Raw genomic sequence first — 26,373 nt, 5'->3', positions numbered from 1 at the left:
TCGACGACGCCTAATAAGTCACGTCCATCACCGCCGCCCTCCCATCTGGTCAAATCACGGCATCAATGTCGGTCACAGCATGCTCTGGGCTGTCATGAATGTGGCGCGGCAAGCAGTGCGACGCGCGAATGAAAAGCGCGGGAGGGGCGGGAGGGGGTTTGGGTGGGCCAGGGCGGTCAGAAGCAGGTGTGGCAGCAGTCCGAACTCCCGCAAAGCAGCCCCCCACCCCCTCACACACGCATTTGTCTCCGATTTGTAGGAGAAAACGCATCCGGACCGGGACGTGGACTGATACAGGCCCGCGTTGGATGACATCTGCGGTCCTGACAGATGCGGGCGGTTTGTGAGTCGGCGTTGGAGATTCCCTAACCCCACTACAACTGCATGTGCACAAAGCAACTGGGTTCGAAGGGGGTTGTCGGGCCATGTACAACACAAACATCCAACTGCAAGCAGTATAATCCAACTGCAACTACGTGTGCACAAAAGTGACTACAACTGGGTCGGGAGGGGAGTTTATCGGGGCTAGTTGCATGTCTATCACTACACATGCAACTCCATGCATTGTAATTCGATTGCAATTGCACATGCACAAAGCGACTGCAACTGAGTTCAAAAGGAGGGATTGCCGGGCTAGTTGTGTGTCCACTACTAAATATGCAATTGCAAGTGTTGTTACCCAGTTGCAACTGCACTGTATACAAAGCGATTGTAACTGGTGTGGGGATGGAGTTTCTCTGGGCTAGTTGCATATCTAGCACTAGATATGCAAGTGCATAACCCGATTGCAACTGGATGGGTACAAAGCAACTGCAAACTGAGATTGGAAGGGGGTTTGCTGAGCGAGTTGCATGTCAACCACTAGATATGCAACGGTAAGTGTTGTAACTTGACCGCAATTGCATTTGATACAAAGAGAGCGCAATTGTGTCGGGAGGGGAGTTTATCGGGCCAGTTGCATATCTGCCACCAGACATGCAACTACACGGGCATAAAAAGACTGCAACTACACAGGTACAAAATGACTGCAACTAAGGTCCGAAGAGGGGGTGGTTTTCAAGCCAGTTGCATATCCACTACTAGATATGCAACTGGGGGCGAGAAAGGGATGTCGGGTCAGTTGCACGCCCACCACCACTGCAGCTCCCATGTTTTTTTCTAGGCCTTTTTAGATTTTTCTACTATTCTCACATACGTAACGCACACGTGCACAAATTACAAGCAACTCACACATTAGCGTAGTGCGGCAACTGCATACTCCTTCGTCCGAAAATACTTGTCATCAAAATAGATAAAAAGGGATGTATCTAGAACTAATATACATCTAGATACATCCCCTTCTATTCATTTTGATGACAAGTATTTCTGGACAGAGGGAGTACATCGTAAGACACGGGTAACTACATCGTCGCAGAGCGTGTGCAACTAGATTTACTTTATACTTTAATACATTTAAAAGAAATACTCTCTCCGCTCCTAAATATAAGTCTTTTTAGGGATTGCAATAAGAGACTACATACGGAGCGAAATAAGTGAATGTAAACTCTAAAATATGTCTATATACGTTCATATGTAGTCCTTCATTTTTTATTTTTTATTTTTGCGGGTGCAATGTAGTCCTTCATTGAAATCCCTAAAAAGTCCTATATTTATAAATGGAGGAGTAGAAAATAAAATAAGAAGGAAAAACAAAATGCAAAAAATAGGGAATTTTTTTACTAGCATGCACTTTTTTTAGAATACTCGCACGCACAACTGACAGCACTATATGCGTATCAAAACGTATGAAGCCCTATATATTTGGATTGAGGGATTAGGTAATACGATCTTCAATTTATTAACGAGTCTAATAAAGCACCTTGTGTGGTTCATGCCAAAATGTAAATCAGAGAAGTTACCTTATGCAAAATCTTCAAGTGTTTCTCATGGTCCCTTGGAACTTGTTTTTCTGATGTACTACCTCTATCCGGGTTTTTAGCCCCCCTCTTATTTTTGGGCTAAAGTTTGACAATAAATTTAACTAATAAAATATGAACTATATGTCACAAAAATTATACTATGAGAAACATATTTCAAATGCAAATACAACAATATACTTTTTCGTATGATAGACCATCTATTTCTGAATATAAGACATTTTGGCAGTTCAATTTAAACTGCCAAAACATCTTGTATTAAAAAAAAGAGGTAGTATAATTTATAGTTTGTTAGTTGTATAGATGGTATAAAATACAAGGGGCCCAATAAACCTGGACGGAGGTAGTATACGGTCTAGCCCTACCCCTATTGGTCACCACAATTATTATGTGAGGTTCATTGATAACTATAATAAATGTGTGTGGGTCTATCTTCTTAAGCAAAAAACAAATATAGCAAAACTTATATTTTGCGTCTATCTTTGGAGTAGTGGGAATCTTGTTGCTCATATTGCCTCAAGCTATTAACTAAGCGGTCCTAGTGCATGTATAACGGTCTCTAAAGCTGCAATAAAATGGTAATTTTGCATGTACAAGGGTGTGCACAAAGGTGTTTAATAATTGCTCCTTTGATATGTGATTTATTTATAGTGTTCCACAAAGCACAAGACAGTAATGCGATGATATCAACCCGACCGACCTTGAAAATGGTGCCTGTAATGCAACCCCACAAACCTAGCTAGTTCATGTAGCATGCACTTCATCTATGTCAAAGGCCCGTGCCATGGGGACACTGTCTAGAACATGTTGACGCATCAACATTGAGTGCAATGAATTTTCTTTTGAGTATGAGAACAATGTATTTCTAAAATTTGTGCCAACGGCAACAACCTGCAAATGTCACAATATTCCACCACTTCTTTTACATGATGTTTGTCCATTTGTTACTCAGAGCTTTCCTTTTTTTTGTCCAGGGTAGTTCTTGCACCGCTTACAAGGACACGATCCTACAACAATGTTCCTCAGCCCCATGCCATACTGTATTATCAGCAGAGAACAACCATAGGAGGCCTCCTGATTGCTGAGGCCACTGGAGTCTCAGACACCGCCCAAGGGTGTGTGTGCTAGATCCTTAGTTAGACTATGCCTTTTTAGAACTCAATAGTCATGTTCACCTTCCTCTTCATCATCATAATGTAACGTTTTCTAAAGATGGAATGTTTCATGTGTGCATGCAAGGTACAAAGATACTCCTGGAATTTGGACACAGGAGCAGGTGGAAGCATGGAAGCCTATCGTAGATGGGGTTCATGCCAAGGGAGGGATATTTTTCTGTCAGATTTGGCATGTCGGAAGAGTCTCTAATCATAGTAAGTTTAATACACAAATATAATCTTGTTCTGCTAATCTAAAAAGAGGAAAACTTCATATTGATTTCAAGTTTTTTCTTTCAACCCAATATTTTGTACGAAACATTCCTTTGACCATTTTGCCATTATATCTTCTCTGTTTAAAATGAAAATGCATTGGTGAACCTTTACTTACTGTGTGGCCCTTTTATTTCTTTCATAATACCAACACATGTTTGATGTCTACATGCAGCTTATCAGCCTAATGGACAAGCTCCGATATCTAGCACGGATAAGCCATTGAAACCTATGGTGGTAGGCAATCACACAGTATCTGATTTCTCTACGCCTAGGCCTCTAGAGACCGATGAGATCCCTATGGTCATCAATGATTTCAGAGTGGCTGCTAGAAATGCAATTGAAGCTGGTAATCGTGTCCCTCTCACAATTCACACTCAAAAAATTGATAACATGTTAAGTTTAGCTTAAAAATAGTATAAAGAAAAGTAGCAGAAAAATGGTGTACATTCAAGATACCTACGGAAGGGAAATCTAACCTCATTGCTCTGTATGGTGTGCAGGATTTGATGGTGTTGAGATCCATGGGGCTCATGGCTATTTGATCGATCAATTCTTCAAGGACCAAGTCAATGACCGCACTGACAAATACGGCGGGAGCTTAGAGAATCGTTGCCGGTTTGGACTAGAAGTAATCGAAGCCGTAGTAGATGAAATCGGAGCTGGTAAGGTTGGGATGAGGCTCTCGCCCTTTGCAAACTACTGGGAATCGTCAGACTCCAACCCGGGAGCTCTAGGCCTGTACATGGCACACGCGCTGAACAAAATTGGGATCCTCTACTGTCACACGGTCGAGCCACGGATGATAACGTTCGTTGACAAGGTTGAAACTCCAAATAGCCTGCGCGCCATGCGGGATGCTTTCAAGGGAACGTTTATTGTAGCCGGTGGCTACGGCAGAGAGGATGGAAACGCAACTGTCTCCAGCGGCTATGCTGATCTGGTTGCATACGGACGCTTGTTCTTGTCTAATCCTGACTTGCCTCGGAGGTTTGAGATTGATGCTCCTCTAAACAAGTACAACAGAGATACTTTCTACATCTCCGATCCAGTTCTTGGATACACTGACTACCCATTCCTTTCATCCGATGTATAAATGGCTGTTTCATAAATGGGCTCATCCCTGCTCTGAACTATGATACCCGAACATATTGATTGTTACTGAACATGTTTAATAAATTTGGTTGTGTGCATCATTGTGATGCAGTGGCTATTGGTCTTACCCTCATTTTCCAAACACAAAGAAACTTCATCAGAGCAACTGCCTGTTGTACCAGTTGTTCGGTAGTACTATTAGATTAAAAGATTCATTGGTCTGAATGCTTAGTTTTTATGTGTACTTGAGGAATACAGTCATTGGTTTGAATCGCCGTTATTAATTTCAGTTCAACTAGTATAAGCATAATGAGATCACATGAGACTTGCCTGTTTACCATCTTGCTCCCACATCCACACGTGTTCCCCAACGGGCGAGACTATGATTTTCTTCACTTAATTAAATTACTTTTTACCTGTAAATGTTTTAATTTATAGTTAATGAAAGCTAGCAGGGTGGCGAGGGCATCAAATTTAGCGTGTTGAAAGTGTTTGAAAATATACCTATTTATTCATATTTTATTGAGGGGGAAAACACACTGTACAAGCTACGACTTTATAATGGCACTGACACACTTGTCTAGAAACAGAGTAGAGGGCTAAAATTCAACTCGCTCAGAACACTAGGGACTAAATATACACTCTCTATTGGTAACAATTCGTCTTCTTAACACCCGTCCTGGACAACCTAGGGTATATAATTTTCCTTCCCCTTTTGTCCTCCTTATAATTAGTTTAGTCATGTATAGTTTCCTGGTAATTTCTGTCAGCAAGTTCTATGGCAAGCTGAAAAGGGACAATTTTCATAAATAAAAAAAAGTGATGAATCTTCGTGAGGTTTGAATGTTGCGTTATATATGCTCAGAGTTTACTATACACTGGCTATATGTCAGTGTTAAATTTCAATGTAATCAGTGGCGTAGCCAGGATCGGACCAGGCCCCGGGCAAGAGCCAGGCGGAACATGTTCTACAATGTCAAATAGTGTAAAAATAGCTACAGTTAACAAAGAAATCCAGTGCTACAACCCGGGCCGTGGCCCTTGTAGCCTGGGTCCTGTTTATGCCACTGGATGTAACCATAGATGACCGTACGCTTCAGTTGCAAAAGATATTTTTTGGTGCCCTGTCTGATGTCGGGTTGGAGACACTTTCGTTGGGGAGAGAATCCTTGCACCCTGTACTCAAAGGGGGGCTCCTTTTTTGGAGCAAATCAAGGGGGAGCTCCTATATGACGCGTCCTGCATCAAATTGGCGGCATTTCGCTGAGGGCACCCCCAACTGGGCCGGCCCATGTAGTGAGACTTCCTACTGCGCCAAGCTGGTACAGTAGAGGCTCGGGCACTAAAACGTTCCTATTTTTCATTTTGTTTTTCAGGAAAAATATAAAATAATATTGTAAAAGGTGGATAGTTTTTAGAAAATTTATCAAAAAGTGTGATTCTAAAACATGATTTTTGTTCCAATTAATGTCCATTGTTTTTAAACATGCTCACTTTTTCAAATTCTTGAACATTCTTTGGAAACACGAATTTTTTTTCAAGTTATTGAACATTTTTCCAAAAGACTACTTTTTCAGTTTACTTCTACATCTTTTGAAGACATGATTTATTTTCCTAAAATTTAAACTTCCTTATAAAATGCGAATATCTATTATGTTTTATTTTAACTTTCTTAAAAGGCAAATATTTTTTGAAAGTTTTAACGTTTCTTTAAAAACAAATATTATTTTAAAATTCTAATCTTTTGATCATTTCTATAAAACTGTAAAAAAATCCCATTTTTTTATTTAACTAAAAAAATGAAAACAAATCAAAGTAAATTCTTTATGGAAAATATCATAAAAGGGAAAATTTTGAAAAATCAAACCAGAATTTTCTATAAGATTCCCAAAACTGATCAAAAACCTTCTGGTACCCAAGCCCAAAAACGGTCAAGAACCTCCTAAATACCAACACCCCTCTATAATTTTATGAATTTTCTGTCACATTTGTAAACATTTTAAACCCATTTTTTCGAATATGAATATTATTTTTTCAGAAAATAGAAACACAAAAATAAATAAAAATGATAAAGGAAAGGGGTAAATCCAAAAAGGCAAATAGAGAAAACAAGATAGAAAAAATAAATAAAAACAAACCCGAACCTTCGACAAGGGCGAGGTTCCTAAAACCAGAAAAACCGGAGTTGGAAACCTTTTCAAAACCTGAATCCCTAGCCAATCTAGCAGCAGGGGTCTGTGGAGGCAGCGACGCTTCTGTGGTGCAGTTCAGCCCACCTTAGCGAGCAGATGGCCTAGATCGCTGCTCATTGTGTAGCCCAGAGCATGCAGCTCGGTCCACCCGTGCTGAACCTTTGGGATGCCAACAACCAGGAGACCTTTGCCGGCATGATTCTTTGTGTGTGTGCGGGAGCATTTGTGCTAGTTGCGTACATCCTACTCGCAGGATGATGGATGTATATGCTCATTGTGTTTGTATCCACAACACAGTTTAATTTTGTGTCGATAAAATCCATACTTTATCAAGAAAAAAAAAAGAGCGGCCTAATTTTGTACACCATCTGGGTAGTCTAGAAGTTGAGAAACTCACTGGTCTTATGTAACTCAGCGGTGCTGCAGCTGTTCGATGTGGCTAATGACCTACTGCATGCATGCAGTGCAGAAGGATATCTCCCGGCGGGCCTACTGCAAGCTGTTGTACGTATTAATATTGTGTGGGCATGTGCATGGACTTGGGACGGGTCAAGATTACTGTGGAAGTGTGGATGGCTCCTTTTCCAGAACTCCGATAGTGGAGTCCTCAGATCATCAGATCATGTCGGTCCTTGCTTCCCTCGATCTACCAACAGATGAATGGTGTCGAGTCAGAGTTAGCTGCGCCGCGTGCGAGGGAATCTTTCTGACGCTCCAACGTTCGGTTCAACACCTCCAATAATTTCCGGGACGGACGACTCAGAGGTTGTCTGAATGATTCAATCTATAAGACTCAAGACACTCATGGATGCAGATCTCTCTAGATAGATGTCACAGTAAGGCCGGTAGGCATGAGGCATCCCCTGGCTTCCTAGGCAGGTTACAGGGGAGCAACTAATTAACGAGCGCTTCTTCGGAAGCGTCGCAACGATCAGCGCCATTTGGCGCGCTCTCATCTATTCACCACGTGTCGCGCTCCAGGCGCTCCCTCCGGATTTTTTTTATTATTTTTTCACACATTTTCGGCTTTTTAAACGGGATTTTCCGGGTTTTTTTGACGTTTTCGTTTTCCACCGGTCTTCCCTAGCTTTTCGACAAAAAAAATTTTGTAAAAAATTTTTTTTGGCGCAAAAAAACGCATTTTTTTCGCGAGAGTCATGGTTTTGTTTCTGCGAGAGGCACGGTTGTGCTTTCGCGAGAGGCACGGCCCTGCCTCTTGGAAACAAAAAAAATGTGTTTTCTGTTTTTTCCTTTTGCGAGAGGCACGGTTTTGCTTCCGCGAGAGTCACGGCCGTGCCTCCTCGGAAACGAAAAAAACACGTTTTCTGTTTTTTTTTCTTCCGCGAGAGGCACGGTTGTGGTTTCGCGAGAGGCACGGGCGTGCCTCTTTCGGAAAGAAAAAAACGCGTTTTTTGTGTTTTGCTTCCGCGAGATGCACGGTTGTGATTTCGTCAGAGACACGGGCGTGCCTCTTTCGGAAAGGAAAAAAAATCCGTGTTCCCGGTTCGCTTTTCATCGATTTTTTTCGTCTGGTTTTTTCGTGAAAAAAAAGTTCGTCAAAACCTATCAAGATTGGATCTAGTTTTGAAGATCTCGACGCGAGGAATCCAACGGCGAAAGCGATCCAGGATTTGGACACACGGTTTAAGAGATAAAACGTTTTGAATAGACGAATCTATGAAAAAAGGGAAAACTCCCAGGTTGCGACAAGTGGCGCACATGCAGCGCGCCACTTGTTACAACCTGGGGAAGTTGAAGTGATCTTCGAAAGAAGTACTCCTTAATTAGTGATTTCGAGGTTATAGTCTCGCACTACAGCCTTCTGCATTGGTATTTACTCCACGGAAGTGGCCCATGTAATTGATATTGAAGGCATCACACATGTCATGACGTTGTCTCAAAAAAAAACATGTCATGATGAACATGGTATATTAAAAAATGTTGTTGTTTCCTATTTCTGACACACAAGAAGTATTGTTTCATCGTGGATTTTTTTTTTGTTTCATAGTGGAAGTTTATATATACGTTCAGTCATTAACCGTATCCGTATTTTGAGCAAAAATGTGAGTTTCTATACCGGAAGTCTGTATTTATCTAGGTACAAACTTCACCTACATGTTTCATAGTTTTTTTTTCCATTGCCAATTGTTTCAGAATATGGTAGAGACAAAACGTAAGAGATATCACCTACATGTTACACGCTTTACATTAGCAATGGGGATTATGGAGGAGGGGAGATATTACCAAGATTCTTAGTGGCCAGGGAGCCACATGCTGGCAGAAGTTCAAGCGCAAGTTTTTCCTTCATTGGTCTGTCGCGTCGCCTGAGGTGTTCAGATACGAGGAATCGTGTGTGGAAAAGCAACAGTTGGGGTGGCTGAACTGGCCGCTCAGTACACATCCCCAACAAGTAGTAGAAGTTTTGACAAATAACATAGAAAGTTTGTGTATATTCTAAGTGGTTTCCGTTAACAATTATTTCAAATTATGAGAGGCAAAAAGTAAGAGAGATACGTAGAATATAGGCTATGCTTTTTCCAGCAATAACGGGAATTGTACACGAGAGGTAATGCCAAGATTCTTGGGACCGCCGGGTAGCAATGAGAACTATGGTGGACGCATGAAGCGCTAGGGAACCAGATTGCCAGGAGTTCACGCGCATTTTCTTCTTCCATGGCCTACCATGTCGGTTGTTCGGACAGGAGGAATCGCCTATCATAAAGCGGTCACTTGGGAGCTCGATCTCCAACTACGCATCACCAAAAACCTTTTCTATAATGTTTCGCCTATCATACAGGATGTGCAAAAGGTAAAAAGGATGCTCCCAACGAGAACAGGATGTGCTTTCAATTTGCAACGGGATATAAAGGTGGAGAGACAATGCCAAAATTCCTGGGACTACCGGCTAGCAATGAGAACCATGGTGGAGGCGTGAAGCGCTAGGGAATCACATGCAGGAAGGAGTTCATGGGTTGTTCAGAAAGGAGAGATCACATGTGCGAAAGTTGTTGCTGGGGTGAGGCAGGAGAGGGGTTGCAGGATTATATGAAACCATTAGACTATCTTTTTATTAAAGAGTAATATATTAATATCACGATGATATCAATAATCCTTGACCTCTTAAACTCACTGTTTTAAATAGCCCGCTATAGCACGCTATAGCGTTTACAAAACGTCTTGCGCTAAAAGACTTTGGTCCAAACAAATGAACAAACATTTTAAATAGCGCGATATAGCTCCGCTATAGCACGCTATAGCATTTGGAAGAGGTCTGCCGCTAAGATGTTTAGCGCGCTATTTAAAACTATGACCTAGTTGAAACATTGAGGATGCTCACAACCAAATGAGATAAAATAAAGAGAGCCGATCCGGTGAATGACATACAATGAACAAACAAGCAGCAGCACCATCCACTTCCTTGATGACACACAGACTCCGTGAAAGGCTCTCAAGAAGCAGCATCTTCTGAAAGGGAATTATGTGTAAGCGCTAAGGTCGCCGGATCCAACCAACAAAGAGCATATCTTGGGCTTTCACCCAGAGGAGTTTGCCTGAGAAATCTCCAAAGTAAAGCCTTCAATCGGGAAATGGTGAGTTAATACCGCCATTGCCCAGTGCAACCAAGGAAGGCCATACCTATGGTTTTGGCCCCGGAGCTCGACACTTGGTACTCAGGAGAGCACCACCAAACTGGAGACATTGTGCATGTGTTGCTGCACCACTTGCTGAAGATGATGTTGCATAGAAGGGCACACCAAGTCACCGACACACCATGTTCATTTGAAATTGAATCTGAACCGTTCCATGTGATACACATCTGGAGATGCTCCTCGGTGTGTGAATCCCTGACGAGTGGGTGTGCATCTGAATCATGAACTAACACACAAGCGTAGAACCGAACTCATCGACAACTTCAACATCTTGTGCGCTCACGCGCCGGAGTCAGTGTGCTGGATTAACAACGATAACAACGCCTAGAAGTAGCAAGCCCTAATCGCATCATCCTCGACCACGCCACACCTTCAAAGTACTCACTGACATATAGGCATGAAGACGGGCCGGACACGGCGAGAGGACGAAGACGACGACGAGGAGGGAGGAGGAGGACGACGGCGCCTAGGGCAGCGCACAGGCGGCGAGAGTTTTTAATGTTTTATAAATTTTATTAATGTTTAAGCGGACTTTTACCGGCGGTTGACTATTTCTTTATGTTTAATTATAAGTTAAATTTGAATGCATGCTTACGAATTTTATTTTAAAAGTTGGCATGGAAAAAATGAGTTCGGTCTGCGTTGAATGCAGAGACTGGCCCAAATGCAAAAGCAGACACAGCGTCCGCTCAGCTGACTCAAACGGACAAAAGACGAATAAAATGCGCTGCCTTGGAGTTGTTCTTTTAGGCGTTTGAGTGTGGGCTGAGGCGCCGGGCCCCGTAGATGATGTTCTCAGTGGATTGGGGGCACGTCCGTGTGGACCCACTTGAACCGAGAGACAGAGAGAAGGCCAAACGAGGACGACCCGACGACGACTCCAATTTCTTCACGCGTTTCGGTGCCTAAATTATTACAGCACCCAGACCAGAACCAACTCCACCCTCGTCCTGGTGCCACTGTCCACCGCTCGCCGTCATTTGCTGTGCACCTACGCGTCGCCAGCGCAAGAGCACCCCCGCCCCCGTCCCTCCTTGCTCTCGCCGGGTGAAGTGTTGGGGTTAATCCGCGGCCGGCCATCATCCACGGCAGCTCCATCCCATCAGGTGCGACCCCTCCCACCCATGCAGTGCTTGGATCTCCTCGTACGCCGGCCGGCCAGCGGCGCCGGCACGGGGATCGATCTGTAGCTCGTTCGTTGCAGCAATTGTTAGGCTTGACTCTGTAAATCCATACTCTTTCAGGTTCAGATCGAGCGACGTGGACAAGGGGAAAAACTCCACTGTTCACTGTAGGCGTGCGCTCGACCGACACCAAGCACCGACGAGGCGACCACCGAGCGGCCGGCCCAGCACAGTTACTCCGCGGCCGGATCCTTCCCGCTAGGTACGGCCCCGTCCCCTCTCTATGCGGCCATGCCAGATGCCACCGTCGGTGTACCCCCGCACCGGGTAGCTCGTTTGGTGCAGCCAATACCAGACTCGCCCCCTATGCCGACGGCCCTGGCAATGGTTGGTCTTCTCTTACCTCCGTCAATCTTTCCTCTTCCAACAGGGTTCAGATCGGCGACGCCGAGATCCACTGTTCACCGTAAGGCGCTCGAGCTTCACTGTGACATGCTCTAAGCCCACTAGCAAAGAAAAATTTCAGGTTCCACGACAGGATCCCGCCAGGTACCAACCCATCTTCTTATGGCCTCTACGCTTGCTGCTTCCATCTCTCTCATATATGCAGTAATGCTTGGGCTTGTTGGCTTACTTTGATTGACCCATCCTCTTTTCAGGGTGTATATCGACGACGCAAAATTTATCTGTTTATCGGCGGCCGGACATCCTCCACGCTAAATCCATGAATCTATCCCGCTAGGTACGTGCGACCACATCCCCATCGATGCCATGCTTCGATCTCCTCGTATGCCGGCGACACGCATTGGCCTGTTCCAGGACGTCGCCGCTTGAGCTTACCTCCGTGAACCCTTCCGCTTTCTTCCAGGGTTCTGATAGACGACGCCGAGGACGTAATCCACTGTTTCACCGCCGTCAGTGCGTTCGACCGACACTGCCAACCGAGTGAGAAAAAGAAATAAAGGCTCAGGACAGGATCCCGCTAGGTACGTATGATCTCTGTGTTGTGCTTCCGTCTCCCTCTTACGGCGCCACTCCGCGCTGGCCGGCATGGGAGCAATTTGTAGCTTTTCTCAGTGTGATAATGTTTGGGATTTGTTGCTTACTTCCATTGTTCCGTCCTCTTTTCAGAGTGTTCACTGTCAGTGCATTCGGTGGCTTCCACGCAGAATTGACAGAGCCAGCGCAGAGTTAGCTCGGGGGCCATGGAAAAGGTTCTGGTGAGTGCAGTGACTGGAGCCTGCCTGAAGCCTGTGCTGGGGAAGTTGGGCGCTCTGCTCAGGGACGAGTACAAGCGTTTCAAGGGTGTGCGCGGGGAGATCAAATTCCTCATTGAAGAACTCATCTCCATGCAAGCCTTCCTACTGGATATGTCCAAGGATGAGGATCCTGGTGATCAAGATAAAGTTTGGGCAGCGAAGGTGAGGGAGCTGTCCTACGACATGGACGACTCCATCAACGATTTCATGCAAAATATCGATGAAAAAGATACTAAGCCAGATGGCTTCATTGAGAAGATCAAGCACTCACTCAGGAAGTTGGGGAAGATGAAGGCTCGTCATCGGATTGGCAACGAGATTCAAGATTTAAAGAAAGAAATCAACGAGGTGGGCAGCAGGAATGCAAGGTACAAGAACAAGAGTGGTGTCACTATCTCTAGCACCAATAATGCAACCATTGACCGTCGAGCTCTTGCTATCTTTGAGCAAGCCTCTAAGCTAGTGGGAATCGATGAGCCCAAGGCTGAGATAACCAAACTGTTGACCGATGGTGCGTCAACAGATGGGCAACCGAAGCTCGTCTCTATTGTTGGATCCGGAGGAATGGGCAAGACAACTCTTGCAAACCAAGTGTATCAGGACCTCAAAGAAAACTTTGAATGTAAGGCGTTCGTATCGGTGTCCCGAAATCCAGACATGATGAATATCTTGAGAATCATTCTCCATGAAGTTAGCCCTCGAGGTGGTTACCCTGAAGCAGGGAGCATACAACAACTGACAAGCAAGATCAGAGATTATCTAGCAAATAGAAGGTACAATATCTATTCCATGCCTACTTCATGGAGAATGTACTCCCTTAGTTTATTAGTAATTACTATTATATACCCCACAGTGAGTTTATGGAGTATTTCATTTGAGTCAATATATTTCAGATTATTTGCACATAAACTGCTTTTTCTACGTAAAAATTTGTGTATTGATTAAACCAAGGGCTAAGATGACATTTTCCTCGTGAAACTTGCATTGAGGTATCTTAGAATAATTAATAAAGTGAACGATAAAGAGGTCTAATAGGCCTGATGAAGAGGTGTGTTGAATGCGGGAAAAATAATTCTATGTAATTCCTTTTTGTTCAGATTTCACATCTATTATTACAAAATGTAATGGTTAAATATTTGTAGTGAAGATCGTTCAGAAGTGAAATCAAATGGAGAGAGTACCAACAACGTCCTATCGTATAAACGTTCGCTTTGTTATTTATGTTAATTTTCTTTTCTTTTGACATTGTAGCATCTTTAACACATAGCCACTCACTCCAATGACAAAACCTTGTATAAGTAGTAGATCAAGTAGCCCCTGCGCTGACACTAGCTCGTTATTTTATAGACATGTGCTGAAGTTCATTTTCGTTCGTATACAATCAACTTGGCTAGCTTTTATTCCTGCTCACCTTTTCCTATATAAATACTAGTTAGGTCGTCTTGATTCTTTGTTTGGATCCAAACCTAGATAGATTCTTTGTTTGGTGCACATGATCACTAGATGCACGTCCTTCTAAATAGATTCTTTGTTTGCTGCACATAAATATAATGTTTTGATCCATGGTCCATTCCTTGTTTGAACTGCTGCGTGCTTATCAACATTATTGACCACTCTTGATCCTTGTTTGAACTTTGAAGTGTTTCTTATCACCCAGTTCGAGTGAATTGCAAAAACCATTGACATTGAAGGCTAGGGTTGCAGAAACCACATTTCTACGGAATTATGCCAAAAACTACTAATTCTGAGACTTATTTTTGCGAAAAACACTAGTTGGCGGCTTTGGACGTTTTGATGACGATTATGATAGGTGGGTTCCGTTTTGCCGACGTGGTGTAACGGTTCGCAGGCGACATCGTTAGACCGGGGATTTTACACCAACATCCTTCTTCAAAAACTTAAAAAGCAATCAGCCCCCGCCTTCTCGTCTTTCCTCTCTGGAGGCCGACATGCCTGTCCTTGCTGCCCTTAGCACTCGAGCCTTCCCCACCGGAGCAGCAGCTTTTGCGGGCACCAACTGTCATGGGAGCCGGAGCAGCAGCTGCTGCTTTTGCCGGCGCCATTGCCAGGCGGGGCGGTGGAGGTCGACGTGGAGCACGGCGTGGGGCGGCGGCAGAGCTTTGTGGTGCGCCTCCCTGCTGACCCGCCATATGCATCAGCGGCGCCGGCCACGAGCTGCAGTGGCGATGAAAGCGAAATGCATCAGCGCCGGCCACGACCGGAGCGATCAGCAGCAGCGACGCCGGCCGCACACGGGAGAGAGCTGTGCCGGCCGTTGTCGGTGTACTAAAGTAGGGGGGTACCTTAGTACCCCGAACTCGTGCACGGGCAGTCGCAGCGACCCGCGGCAGGGCTTGCCGGACGTCCGCCAAGATCCTCCGTCATTTCCTATTACTACCATTCAAGAACAAAGTATTAACCAAGAAAACAAAGGCCCCGGCAAGAGGAGCTTGCTGGGAAGGCCGACCAAGGCATCTCCAGAAGACTTGCCGCGGCGCCCCGCGCGTCGCGGCAAGGCCCGACGGCCGGCAAGCTTGCCGGCACGACGAGAGAAGGGCCGCGGCAAGGTGGCCACCCAAAATCCAGTGCATCCAGCGACGTGTCGGCCCAGGGCCACCCTAGGGGCACGTGGCGGGGCGTTGCGTAGCCATGCGGAGCGAGGTGGCAAGTGGAGCTGACAGAGACGCCATCGTGGCAACCGGCGGCTCACCTAACGGTCGTTTCTTTTCCCTTGATCTGTTTCGAGTCCGCTCAACGATGAAAGCGCGCCGCAACTAGCCCGACGAGTTCTTCCCGCCGGAAGCAACACCGCCAGCGGGCTGCTGATGTCCCGCACTCAGCAAGTGTGTTTGCGCCGGCGGGTTCCCTGAAAGCGTGGGGGTGAAAACGTACAAGGGAGGAAGTCAAGGGAGAAGTGCGGCTTCGCCGGATCGCGGAGGACGGAAAAGCTAAGTCGCCCGAGCTTGAGTACAGAGCACTTTTTAGTTCTAAGCTCTTATGTTATATTCCTCGAACGTTCGTCCCTTGTACGAAAAACCTGTACGCGGAGGAACCAACTCGTGGTTAAGTTGCGCCCTTGCTTTGTTTTCGAGTCCGCTCAACAATACAAGTGCGCTGCAACTGGCCCTAGAAGGTTTCTTGCCGGAGACAACACCGCCAGCGGGCTGCTGATGTTCCGCACCCAGCAAGTGTGTTAGCGCCGGCAAGTTCCCTAGAAGCGTAGGGTAAAAACGTACAAGGGACGTAATGAAGTAGAGGACGTAACATAGCAAGCCTTGCCGTGGGACGTCCTTCGTATGTAAAACTTGTGCGCAGAGGAGCCAACTCGCGGCTGAGTTGCACCCTTGATTTGTTTCCGAGTCCGCTCGACAATGAAAGCGCGCTGCAACTAGCCCGACGAGGTTTCTTGCCGGAGGCAACACCGCCAGCGGGCTGCTGATGTTCCGCACTCAGCAAGTGTGTATGCACCGGCAAGTCCCCTAAAAAGCGTAGAGTGTAAACATACGAAGGGCGAAGCATGGCATTGCGTTGCCCAACCTAAATAATCACGCCACGAAAGACCGATTTCGCTGGGGCTGCAGGTACCGAAGTTCCTTCGCGGCAGGCCAGGATCCCCGGAGGCCGCAGCGTCAGCGACAAGGGCAAGGAAAGGCGCACCGGCACCTAGGTCTCGGCGGAGCCAGAGTTGCCGGGGGCTGCAAACGCCAAGATTCATCCCCGGCGAGCTAGAGTCGCCGGGGGCTGCGATATCAGATAAGTTTTTCATCCCTCGTCATGCATCCTCTTATGGGCTGGGGAAAGCGAGGCCGCGCCCTTGAACGAATGTGTCTTGTAAAAAAAAACCCCGTGCGCGGAGGAGCCAAGTCGCGGCCAAGTTGCGCCCTGGGTTTGTTTCCGAGTCCGCTCAAACAATACAAGTGCGCTGCAACTGGCCCGACAAGGTTTCTTGCCGGAAGAAACACCGCCAGCAGGCTGCTGACGTTCCGCACTCAGCAAGTGTGTTTGCGCCGGCAAGTTCCCTAGAAGCGTAGGGTGGGAACATACAAGGCACAAAATCAAGTAAAGGGCATAATCCGGCGAGCATTCCCCTCTTTTCATTAAAAAAACATCCCAATTTAGTACAAGTCCATAGAGGATGAAAAACATGATAGGGAGGATTACAAATTTTAAATGCAGCTAAGGCCCGAAGGCTTACAAATTAAAAGATAAGATGCCCGTAACCCCTCTCCTGTTTCTCTCTTCAGGAGGTAGGTCAAGGAGGCCCCGGCAAGAGAAGCTTGCCGGGGAGGGCAAAAGGGGCGCCTAGACGAACTACGGGTGCCAGAAGACACCAAGAGAACAGCCCGGGGGCTGTCCGAAGGCTGAACGGTGATGGCAGCGCCGGAAGCGGGGCTCGAGGACAGGACGGCAGGACGTCAGCACGCTGTCGAGGGCACCACGCCCTCGTACTCTGACCTGACGGCCTTGCCGGCCCTCTTCCCCTTCCGCAGCCTCCCTGCGCCAGCCGCCCGAGGAGACGACCCCGGGGAGTTCAAGGAGCCGGCGACGCGGATGATGGGGTCGCCGGTGACGCGCGGAGCGGCGCCCGACACCTAGTCGGACCCGCCACTCCGCCGCCCGCTACCCTCGTCGTCGCTGCCTCTCCCCTCCTCGTCACTCTCGCTCGAAGGGGAGTCTTCGCTATCGGAGGAGCTGTCCACGCAGCACCTCGCCCGGATGCCGGAGTCCCCGAAGACCTTGACGGAGAGGAGGTCGCCCTCCATTAACTTAAAATGGAGGGTAAACCCCGCCGTCAGGCTGTGGATGCGGGCGAACGTCTTCCATCCACGATCAAGATACATCACGCTAGGGGCTGGGGATACAACGTGGACTCGCGTGCCGCTGATCCCGCAGCCCCTCATCTGCAGTCTCAGCATCTCGGGCGGGTCCGGTTCCATCGCGCTCGCGAACGGAGTTGGAAGCCGGAGGCGACGACGAGGCGCCCAACGCAGCCTGACGAAGAACTTGCAAGGGTCGTCCCCCATTGGACCGCCGTGGGGGGAGGAACCACCGGTGGAGGCGAAGCTGGCGCGCCGTCCCGTCCGCCTCTTCCCCGAGCGCCTCGGCCTCGTCCTCGACCTCGTCCGCGACCTCGCCCCCTCCCTCTTCCCCTTATGGCCGGTTCCCCCGCCAAGGGTGCGAGAGAGGGAGAGATGCGCTTCCTGGCGGCGACCCTCGCCGCCACCGATGAAGAGCCAGGGTTCCCTCCCTCCATGGCAGATGGGAGGAAGAGTAGCAAAAGTTGAAGAAAGAGGAAGTGCGGGATTTTTTGCGCTCCCCTTCCGCCCTTTTTAAGGAGCGAGGTGGGGGCTCGGCCGCCCCGCTCAGCCAGTCAGAGCACGGTGAGGGCAGAGGAACGGGGCCGACCCACCATCTCCGCCCGTGACGGCTCGGTCTCCCACCTTCGCCGCCCATGACCCCACGCGCATGGGAGCCGCGTGGTGAGGAGGCGAAGCCGGGGCGACAGATGAAGTGACCTCGCCCTGCCCCGTGATCACGGGGGTGGACGCCTTGAAGATCGCACACACCACCCACGCCTCCCACGATGCCGCAATCGACGCGTGCCGTTGCGGGAGGACGCGGTGGGCACGGAGTCCGATTCTGTGTGGCCCCAGGCCACGCGTGCCCGTGCACTGTTTTGGGCCTGGCCCAACAACGCTCAGCACCGTGTATGGCCCAGGCCCGGGGGCTCCTGTCGGTGTACTAAAGTAGGGGGGTACCTTAGTACCCCGAACTCGTGCACGGGCAGTCGCAGCGACCCGCGGCAGGGCTTGCCGGACGTCCGCCAAGATCCTCCGTCATTTCCTACTACTACCATTCAAGAAAAAAGTATTAACCAAGAAAACAAAGGCCCCGGCAAGAGGAGCTTGCCGGGAAGGCCGACCAAGGCATCTCCAGAAGACTTGCCGCGGCGCCCCGCGCGTCCCGGCAAGGCCCGACGGCCGGCAAGCTTGCCGGCACGACAAGAGAAGGGCCGCGGCAAGGCACTTGCCGCGGCAAGGCGGCCACCCAAAATCCAGCGCATCCAGCGACGTGTCGGCCCAGGGCCACCCCAGGGGCACGTGGCGGGGCGTTGCGTAGCCATGCGGAGCGAGGTGGCAAGCGGAGCTGACAGAGACGCCATCGTGGCAACCGGTGGCTCACCTAACGGTCGTTTCTTTGCACTATTGGGGTGACCGGACGGGCATTAAATGCCCCTGTCCCCTGCCGTCAGAGTTAGGTAGGGGACACTGTTGGTCACTGTTGTACCAACCTGCGCTTTTACCTTTGTACCCCCTCTTCCTACGCTGCCACCTGTTGGAGCCCCCTTCAGACTATAAAAGGGAGGCCCATGCGCACGTAGAAGGGGTTGGGTCCATTCGACACACGCAATACCACCATACGCTCGCTCTCGAGCAAGATCAAATACAAACACAAAGCAGCAGTAGGAGTTTTATCTCTCCGGAGAGCTCCGAAGCTGGGTAAAAATCGCCCGTCTCCCCGCGCGCGCCCGACCTCGATCTGCTCTGCGCGCGGCCTCCGCCCCCCTTGCCGGACTAGAAGGGGCCCCCCGTGCCCCATAGGTGCTCGTGGCCACAGAAAGAAACGGCCCCGACATCCTTGGCGCGCCTGGTAGGGGGCGCGTCGAGGTCGTGAGCATCTGATCCGGTCTCCGCGCGCGCTGCATCAACGCCTTCATCAACATGCCACCGAAGAAGAAGCCTTCGGAGGTGGCCGCTCCGTCTACATCGATTCCGCCACCACCGCCGGAGCAAACGGGCGGTGGAGTGGACGCCGGCGGAGGAGTGGGCGCCGACGGTGGGACTCACGTCATCACCAGATCCGAAAACAAGGCCCCGCAAGCGTCGGCGACCGTGCAGACACCGCACCCTTCCCAGGAAGTGCAAGGTCGACAACGCCCCGGTGCTCCTAGCACCATGCTCGCGTTGGAACAAGGCCAAGCTGGTGGGTCGCGGGATGCTCGAGGTCAGCATGCACGCCCGCATGCTGGCGCGAGCGAGGTACGGTCGCCCGGGCGGGGTGTTGCACCTCCCAATCCAATTGGGAGTCCGAGCACATCCCGCTCCTCGCGCCGCTCGTCGCCACCGCCACCCAAGACAGCAGAGGAAGCGCTGGCCCGAGCCCAGCTGCTTCTAGACTACCCTCCGGCGCCGCACAAGATCGACGACTGGAGGATGACCATATACAGTCTCATCGGCTTCGCCAACGGCGACAAGCCCCGGCAACCGAGCGCATCGAGGCCCCGGCAAGGCGCCCAGGCGCAAGCCGACGCCGACAAGACCGCTGGGGGAAGAAGAAAGTCAAGACCGGCAAGAGCAGCTCTGATGCCCACTCCGGCAAGCGCACCTCCCCGGAGTGCTGCGCTGCCGTCGAGGACGCACCATCGAGCTCCACCGGCAAGTGCAAGAAGGCAAAGGCAGATCCACCAAAGACTAAGCCCGGCAAGAACAGCTCTGGTGCCTGCTCCGGCAAGCACGCCTCTCCGGAGTGCCACGCTGCCGTCGAGGATGCGCCATCGAGCTCCACCGGCCAGTAGGGCGAAGGAAGCGTCCAGTTTCAAGCTTTTGAATTGTATTCCCTGAGAATCCGTACCTTGTATGAAGAACCTATGCGCAGAAGGGTCGAATCGTGGCTAAGTTGTGCCCTTGATCTGTTTCGAGTCCGCTCAACGATGAAAGCGCGCCGCAACTAGCCCGACGAGTTCTTCCCGCCGGAAGCAACACCGCCAGCGGGCTGCTGATGTCCCGCACTCAGCAAGTGTGTTTGCGCCGGCGGGTTCCCTGAAAGCGTGGGGGTGAAAACGTACAAGGGAGGAAGTCAAGGGAGAAGTGCGGCTTCGCCGGATCGCGGAGGACGGAAAAGCTAAGTCGCCCGAGCTTGAGTACAGAGCACTTTTTAGTTCTAAGCTCTTATGTTATATTCCTCGAACGTTCGTCCCTTGTACGAAAAACCTGTACGCGGAGGAACCAACTCGTGGTTAAGTTGCGCCCTTGCTTTGTTTTCGAGTCCGCTCAACAATACAAGTGCGCTGCAACTGGCCCTAGAAGGTTTCTTGCCGGAGACAACACCGCCAGCGGGCTGCTGATGTTCCGCACTCAGCAAGTGTGTTAGCGCCGGCAAGTTCCCTAGAAGCGTAGGGTAAAAACGTACAAGGGACGTAATGAAGTAGAGGACGTAACATAGCAAGCCTTGCCGTGGGACGTCCTTCGTATGTAAAACTTGTGCGCAGAGGAGCCAACTCGCGGTTGAGTTGCACCCTTGATTTGTTTCCGAGTCCGCTCGACAATGAAAGCGCGCTGCAACTAGCCCGACGAGGTTTCTTGCCGGAGGCAACACCGCCAGCGGGCTGCTGATGTTCCGCACTCAGCAAGTGTGTATGCACCGGCAAGTCCCCTAAAAAGCGTAGAGTGTAAACATACGAAGGGCGAAGCATGGCATTGTGTTGCCCAACCTAAATAATCACGCCACGAAAGACCGATTTCGCTGGGGGCTGCAGGTACCGAAGTTCCTTCGCGGCAGGCCAGGATCCCCGGAGGCCGCAGCATCAGCGACAAGGGCAAGGAAAGGCGCACCGGCACCTAGGTCTCGGCGGAGCCAGAGTTGCCGGGGGCTGCAAACGCCAAGATTCATCCCCGGCGAGCTAGAGTCGCCGGGGGCTGCGGTATCAGATAAATTTTTCATCCCTCGTCATGCATCCTCTTATGGGCTGGGGAAAGCGAGGCCGCGCCCTTGAACGAATGTGTCTTGTAAAAAAAAACCCCATGCGCGGAGGAGCCAAGTCGCGGCCAAGTTGCGCCCTGGGTTTGTTTCCGAGTCCGCTCAAACAATACAAGTGCGCTGCAACTGGCCCAACAAGGTTTCTTGCCGGAAGCAACACCACTAGCAGGCTGCTGACGTTCCGCACTCAGCAAGTGTGTTTGCGCCGGCAAGTTCCCTAGAAGCGTAGGGTGGGAACATACAAGGCACAAAATCAAGTAAAGGGCATAATCCGGCGAGCATTCCCCTCTTTTCATTAAAAAAACATCCCAATTTAGTACAAGTCCATAGTGGATGAAAAACATGATAGAGAGGATTACAAATTTTAAATGCAGCTAAGGCCCGAAGGCTTACAAATTAAAAGATAAGATGCCCGTAACCCCTCTCCTGTTTCTCTCTTCAGGAGGTAGGTCAAGGAGGCCCCGGCAAGAGAAGCTTGCCGGGGAGGGCAAAAGGGGCGCCTAGACGAACTACGGGTGCCAGAAGACACCAAGAGAACAGCCCGGGGGCTGTCCGAAGGCTGAACGGTGATGGCAGCGCCGGAAGCGGGGCTCGAGGACAGGACGGCAGGACGTCAGCACGCTGTCGAGGGCACCACGCCCTCGTACTCCGACCTGACGGCCTTGCCGGCCCTCTTCCCCTTCCGCAGCCTCCCTGCGCCAGCCGCCCGAGGAGACGACCCCGGGGAGTTCAAGGAGCCGGCGACGCGGATGATGGGGTCGCCGGTGACGCGCGGAGCGGCGCCCGACACCAAGTCGGACCCGCCACTCCGCCGCCCGCTACCCTCGTCGTCGCTGCCGCTCCCCTCCTCGTCACTCTCGCTCGAAGGGGAGTCTTCGCTATCGGAGGAGCTGTCCACGCAGCACCTCGCCCGGATGCCGGAGTCCCCGAAGACCTTGACGGAGAGGAGGTCGCCCTCCATTAACTTAAAATGGAGGGTAAACCCCGCCGTCAGGCTGTGGATGCGGGCGAACGTCTTCCATCCACGATCAAGATACATCACGCTAGGGGCTGGGGATACAACGTGGACTCGCGTGCCGCTGATCCCGCAGCCCCTCATCTGCAGTCTCAGCATCTCGGGCGGGTCCGGTTCCATCGCGCTCGCGAACGGAGTTGGAAGCCGGAGGCGACGACGAGGCGCCCGACGCAGCCTGCCGAAGAACTCGCAAGGGTCGTCCCCCATTGGACCGCCGTGGGGGAGGAACCGCCGGCGGAGGCGAAGCTGGCGCGCCGTCCCGTCCGCCTCTTCCCCGAGCGCCTCGGCCTCGTCCTCGGCCTCGTCCGCGACCTCGCCCCCTCCCTCTTCCCCTTATGGCCGGTTCCCCCGCCAAGGGTGCGAGAGAGGGAGAGATGCGCTTCCTGGCGGCGACCCTCGCCGCCACCGATGAAGAGCCAGGGTTCCCTCCCTCCATGGCAGATGGGAGGAAGAGTAGCAAAAGTTGAAGAAAGAGGAAGTGCGGGATTTTTTGCGCTCCCCTTCCGCCCTTTTTAAGGAGCGAGGTGGGGGCTCGGCCGCCCCGCTCAGCCAGTCAGAGCATGGTGAGGGCAGAGGAACGGGGCCGACCCACCATCTCCGCCCGTGACGGCTCGGTCTCCCACCTTCGCCGCCCATGACCCCACGCGCATGGGAGCCGCGTGGTGAGGAGGCGAAGCCGGGGCGACAGATGAAGTGACCTCGCCCTGCCCCGTGATCACGGGGTGGACGCCTTGAAGATCGCACACACCACCCACGCCTCCCACGACGCCGCAATCGACGCGTGCCGTTGCGGGAGGACGCGGTGGGCACGGAGTCCGATTCTGTGTGGCCCCAGGCCACGCGTGCCCGTGCACTGTTTTGGGCCTGGCCCAACAACGCTCGGCACCGTGTATGGCCCAGGCCCGGGGGCTCCTGTCGGTGTACTAAAGTAGGGGGGTACCTTAGTACCCCGAACTCGTGCACGGGCAGTCGCAGCGACCCGCGGCAGGGCTTGCCGGACGTCCGCCAAGATCCTCCGTCATTTCCTACTACTACCATTCAAGAACAAAGTATTAACCAAGAAAACAAAGGCCCCGGCAAGAGGAGCTTGCCGGGAAGGCCGACCAAGGCATCTCCAGAAGACTTGCCGCGGCGCCCCGCGCGTCCCGGCAAGGCCCGACGGCCGGCAAGCTTGCCGGCACGACAAGAGAAGGGCCGCGGCAAGGCACTTGTCGCGGCAAGGCGGCCACCCAAAATCCAGCGCATCCAGCGACGTGTCGGCCCAGGGCCACCCCAGGGGCACGTGGCGGGGCGTTGCGTAGCCATGCGGAGCGAGGTGGCAAGCGGAGCTGACAGGGACGCCATCGTGGCAACCGGTGGCTCACCTAACGGTCGTTTCTTTGCACTGTTGGGGCGACCGGACGGGCATTAAATGCCCCTGTCCCCTGCCGTCAGAGTTAGGTAGGGGACACTGTTGGTCACTGTTGTACCAACCTGCGCTTTTACCTTTGTACCCCCTCTTCCTACGCTGCCACCTGTTGGAGCCCCCTTCAGACTATAAAAGGGAGGCTCATGCGCACGTAGAAGGGGTTGGGTCCATTCGACACACGCAATACCACCATACGCTCGCTCTCGAGCAAGATCAAATACAAACACAAAGCAGCAGTAGGAGTTTTATCTCTCCGGAGAGCTCCGAAGCTGGGTAAAAATTGCCATCTCCCCGCGCGCGCCCGACCTCGATCTGCTCTGCGCGCGGCCTCCGCCCCCCTTGCCGGACTAGAAGGGGCCCCCCGTGCCCCATAGGTGCTCGTGGCCACAGAAAGAAACGGCCCCGACAGCCGTGCACGGGATCGATGTATACACACATGAAGTCTTTGACTTATGAAATTGCAACCAAGGTTTTAAAAAGCGCTTGGCGTAACTTCCGAATTTTGCCTATGTACGTTGGGCGGCTATTTCGCCAAAGTGCACACCTAGGATGATTACGTGCTAGGTGATCTGCTATTGCCTACCGCATAGGCACACTTAAGTGCTTGCCTTGGCGTGCTTTTCTTGACAACGATTGTAATTCTTGCAACTTTCTTACATAGGAGTGTTGTTTTATGATCTCATTGTGCCCAAGTTTGTTTTTTGTATGTCCATCTTGTTGTAAACTCTTTATATCAAGACCACGCTAATATCACCAGTGAATCCATGTGCAGGTATTTTGTTGTTATTGATGATATTTGGGATGTGGATACATGGGATGTTATTAAGCTCGCATTCCCCATGACAAGTTCTGGCAGTATCATAATCACCACTACCCGTAAAAATGATGTTGCCGACTCATGCCATTCATTTTTCAATGGCAATATTTATGGTATAAAGCCTCTTAGTTCGGTACATTCAAGAAAATTATTTCATACAAGACTATTCAACTCTGAAGATAATTGTCCTCCATACCTTGAAGAAGTTTCTAATCAAATCTTGAAAAAATGTGCTGGATTACCTTTGGCAATCATCACTATATGTGGTTTGCTGGCTAACACAAGAAGAACAGAGGACCAGTGGAACAAAGTGAAAGATTCAATTGGTCGTGCACTTGAAAGGACTCGTGATGTTGAAGTAATGATGAAGATATTGGCACTTAGCTATATTGATCTGCCTGCACATCTAAAGACTTGTGCTGAAATCTGAGATGGGCTCTAGGCCCATATTGCAATTTCTGAAAAATCTCTAAGGGCCCATGTGGGTTATATGGCACTAGGTGTGTGGGAAGTTTAGTCCCACCTTGGAAGTGGAAGGAGAGTTGGAGTGGTTTATAAGGGACTCTCTCCCTCATGCTATTGGAGCTTGAGAAGAGATGAGGCCCTCGCGCACTCCTCCTCCTCCGCTCGCCTCGTCACGACGCGCCGCGCCGCGCCGCGCCGCGCCGCGGGTTGCGGGATTGAGCCGAGCCGAGCTCACTCCTATGCGCTTCTTTTTGCCGGTCAGGAACGGAGAGTCTTTGACAGGTGGGGCCACGATCTGAGACGTCGGATCGTGGGCTACCGACTTGGACGTGGGTTCAGCCCACGTCTCTCCACGCGCGGCCGCACATATATATGTGGGGCGCTGCCAACCCTAGCCGTCACGAAACAGAACGCATCTCCGCCTCCACGCCCACGTCGTTCCTCTGCTGCTGCTGCCGCCGGCGACTCCGTCCCGTTCACCACGTACACGGTTGACGGGAGAGCAGGCCTCCGAAACCACGCCTCTCCGGATCCTGTACGGGGAGAGGGGCGATTAGGTTTTTGGGTAGCGACTACGCGACTGCTCGCTTCTGTTCATCTACGTCCGCATCACCTTCATCATCACCATGTCGACCGACACCGACCGTGCCGCCGCTGAGAAAGCCGAGGCCGACAAGAAGGCCGCCGAGGATGCCGCGGCTGCTGTCACCGCCACCGCCACCGCGTGGCCGATTGGAGGGTATACATCGCTTATCCCTCTCGTGTTTCTTTCTGTTGTAGCAGTACTAGCGGTATGCGTAGATGTCTCTACTATATGCGTAGTACATGCTCTGTTAGATCATAATCAGTATGTTATCAATGCTGTCCATGTCATGCTCATGATTTATTCATGGATTAATTTAATCGAAAAACTGCCTATTTACTCAACAATCCAAAAACCTAATATCTGTAGGAGTTTTTCGAATTCTGGTTTTGCTGCTGCACTGAAACCGTCCCCGTTTACGGGGACGTACTTTAAGCGTTGGCAGACTAAAACCACCTTATGGCTCACGGCCATGAACGTGTTCTGGGTCGCCGGTGTGACTCCTACAGGAACGATCGCTCCTGAACAGGAGAAGGCGTTTAAGGAGGCCACCGTGGTGTTCCTCGGGGCAGTTCTGAGCGTGATTGGAGATAAGCTGGTTGATGCATATTTACATATGCGGTCTGCCAAGGACTTGTGGGAGGCGCTCGAATCTAAGTTCGGGG

The 26,373-nt window shown here is 50.7% G+C and overlaps 2 pseudogenes; both read left to right on the top strand.

The window, feature by feature from the left end:
• Nucleotides 1–2,845: 2,845 nt before the first annotated feature.
• LOC119321648 lies at nucleotides 2,846–4,531 on the top strand (annotated as a pseudogene).
• A 7,304-nt stretch (nucleotides 4,532–11,835) lies between these two features.
• The window catches only part of LOC119321647, a 27,081-nt pseudogene continuing 12,543 nt past the window's right edge, over nucleotides 11,836–26,373 (top strand).

Source organism: Triticum dicoccoides, chromosome 6B (assembly GCF_002162155.2).
Source record: "Triticum dicoccoides isolate Atlit2015 ecotype Zavitan chromosome 6B, WEW_v2.0, whole genome shotgun sequence".
Taxonomy (NCBI): Eukaryota; Viridiplantae; Streptophyta; class Magnoliopsida; order Poales; family Poaceae; genus Triticum; species Triticum dicoccoides.
This window is presented reverse-complemented; position numbering and strand designations above follow the sequence as displayed.